Below are 3490 nucleotides of genomic sequence, written 5' to 3'. Positions count from 1 at the left end.
GCAGGGTAGGGTCAGTCAGAGTAACCAGTGGGACCGGTCCCGGTGGGGGCCAGGTCGGGGCGGTCCGCTGGAACCTGGGCGAGGGGGTTTCCTGGAAGCCGCTAATCAGGAGATCTATAATGAGAAGATCGCCGCAGGGGCCAGAGCCCCCAGGGCGCATAATGGAGCCCAAGAAGGTACCTAACATTCCAGGGAGGGGCGAGAGCCAAGCAGAGCATAATGGAGTGCATGAATGCGCCTAACACTGAAATACATTTTTTTAAAAATTAGACAATATAGCCGAAACCGGTTTGGCTCAGTGGATAGAGCGTCAGCCTGCGGACTGAAAGGTCCCAGGTTCGATTCCGGTCAAGGGCATTTACCTGGGTTGCAGGCACATCCCCAGTGGGAAATGTACAGGAGGCAGCTGATCAATGTTTCTCTCTCATCGATGTTTCTAACTCTCTATCTCTCTCCCTTCCTCTTTGCAAAAGAAAATAAAATATATTTTAAAAAATATATCTCAATAAAATATATTTAAAAAGAAATTAGAGAATATAGAGAGAGGCCTGGCAGGATGGCTCAGCTGGCTGGAGCATGATGCTCCAGGGTTACGAGCTGGGTTTAGCCGGGTGAGGGCACATACAGGAATCAAACTGGCAATCCCAGGTTCCTTTCAGGACTTGACGGCTGTTCTTGTCTGTTTATCCACTCTTCAGTTGTTTTGTTTTTTGCTTATTGACTTGTAGGAGTTCTTTTTTTTTTTAATCCTCATCTGAGGACATGATTTTTTTTTTTTTTTCTTTTTAGAGGAAGAGGGAGACAGAAATATCGATGTGAGGGTGAATCCATCTGTTGCCTCCTGGAGGCGCCTGAACTGGGGGATCCAACCATAACCTGGGTATGTGCCCTGACCAGGAGTGGAACCTGTGACCTTCCAGTGTAAGGGACAATGCTCTAACCTACTGAGCCACAAGGGCCAGGGCTGTTCTTATTTTATTTATATATATATATATAAACCTAAAGGAACTGGCTGAATAGTATATCCAATACTATGCAGCCAAAAGAGAATGAAGATCTCTATTAACTGATAGGGTGTGACGTCCAGGATATGTTATTAAATGAAATCAGGTGTATATTGTGTTCTGTTAACTTCAAGCTGCTGGCTGCTGGCTGCCATCTTGGCTGGCAGTTAATTTGCATATCGCCCTGATTAGCCAATGGGAAGGGTAGCGGAGGTACGGCTAATTACCAAGTTTCTCTTTTATTAGATAGGATATGTTTATTCATCTGTGGATCCAGTTTTATATTTTTCCAAATGGCTGAAACAACTGTTATGAGATGGGAGCTAATTGCTCCTGGACATTTTGGCAGAAGATTTTTTTTTTTTTTTGGCAGAAGATTTTTTAATTATCATTTCCAGTTTCTTTAGTGGATATTGATCTATTCACGTTTTTTCTTCATTATGCCAGTTTTGACATATTACACATTTTTTCTAGAATTTTATCCGTTTTGTCTGTTGTTTTGAAATTTATTGATGTAAAGTTCATTAATTGTTTTTATTAAATAAATTCTCATTGATTTATTTTTAGAGAAAGAGAAATATAATATGCAAATGAACAAAGTAGGGAATGAAAAGGGGGAAACAAGGACAGACACAGCATAGGTAACGATATTTTTTAAAAAATTAATGAACAGTCCTGGCCAGGTTGGAGTGTTGTCCCAATGCACCAGGGTTGTGGGTTTGATCCCCCGTAGCTTTTTCCTAAATTATTGAGCAAGGTCTCAGTAATATTTTCAGTTAGGAATGCTTTCAGCTTCAGGTTAAAGAAAACATGAATGAAGGTGGTTTATACAAATAGGCGGGGTTTTGTTTTGCTTGTTTTGTTCTGCGTTACAGTAAGGAGTGTGGGTGTAGGTGGCTGCTGGCCTCGGTTCAGGTGTTTAGCCAGGAACCTTCTTGGGCTCTTCCTACCTTCCTCCTTGGCTCCTGAGTGTGTGGGATGTTTTGACCTGATGACTATCAGCTGACCTCATGAGCACAAGGCAGCTGTCACACTCCAGACAGAACATCCATGTCCAAGGCAAGAAATAAAGGGGTGAGATATTATAAGCAAAGCACCCCCTTCTGTTAGAAAACAACATATCCTGCCCAGAAGTCCCAGCACTCCCACTTACACCTCATTGGCCAGAACTGTCATATGGCCGACTCTAATGGCTTGGGAATCTGGGAAAGCAAGTATGTGGTGTTTTTAGTCTCCGATGTGGAGATGAGTAAGGAAGAAGGGGGCTGGGAATGGCTATTGGATTATCCACCAACTGCGTGTGTCACAAACAACTGGCTCATTTGTTTTCAATCTTCCTTTGTTTATCACTTCCTGATGCCGTTTGGATGAATCCTCACTCTGGTCTTGTTGCTCCTCCTTTCATTTTGGCTGTAATCATTCTGCTTTTCAACCCATTTATGGGTTGAGGCACTGGGACAGGTAATGATCCACCAGGACCCTGGAAGGGGGGTGGCGGGGCAGAAGGGAAGGGGCATTGGTGAGCACAACTAAAAAGTCTCTCACATACCCAACCCCTCTGCCGGAAGCCGGTCCATCCTTGCTGCTTGACACAGTCGCTGCAGGAAAGAAACATCTGCACAGCATATGTTTCAAGGGACCTGGCGTATATAGCATACTGTTCTTAATATGTTTGCTCCCCTTAGCGCTGTGTGTTTTAACCAAGGTCACCTCTCTGAGAAAGGTTGTTTCCCCAGGTAGGGATTTTTCCCTGAAGTCAGGGAGGGGATGAAACTCCTTAACTAAGTGCCAGGCGGGTATTGAATCACTTTAACTACAAACAATCATGCTTAAGCTACATAATCTTTACTCCCTGGAATGGAGATAAGAAACGCCCTAACCTTTGTAATAGAAATTGACAGGATTAAAATCAACTGGTATAAATACGGATGTAACAAGATAATAAACGGCAGAACTTCTCTGGAGATCCAGACCAGAACTTGGCTGGAGATCCTGGCTAGGCTGCTGATCAACTGAACGCTGTCTCCGTGTCATTCCTTCTTCGCCGACTCCATCCACACCTTTGGGAACCCCTGGACCTGCTGGGTTTGGACCCCGGCACCCCTCTTCACTTCTTTTTCTTCGTCATTGTTGTTCTTAAATAGAGAATTTCAAGCAAACGGAAGTTGAGGGCAAGGATGCCCTTTCAATTCATCACCATCAGTTTCTTGTCTCCCCACCTGTCTTCAGTCACCTCTTGCCCACTGGATTATTGGATTATTTTAAAACAAATCTCATTTTTAGTAACTTTCCTCTCTCTAAAGTCTGCTCTGCCTGAAGTTAACATAGTTACTCACACTTTCTTTTGATTAATATCAACATGGTATGTCTATTTCCATCCATTTATTTTTCATCTGTATGTGTCTTTATATATAAAGTGGGTTTCTTTTTTCTTTTTTTTAGTAACAACACCTTTACTGTATTGTCCAGCCAAGAACACAAACACA

The sequence above is a fragment of the Myotis davidii genome, unplaced genomic scaffold (assembly GCF_000327345.1).
Source record: "Myotis davidii unplaced genomic scaffold, ASM32734v1 scaffold924, whole genome shotgun sequence".
Taxonomy (NCBI): Eukaryota; Metazoa; Chordata; class Mammalia; order Chiroptera; family Vespertilionidae; genus Myotis; species Myotis davidii.
Note: the sequence above shows the minus strand (reverse complement) of the source record.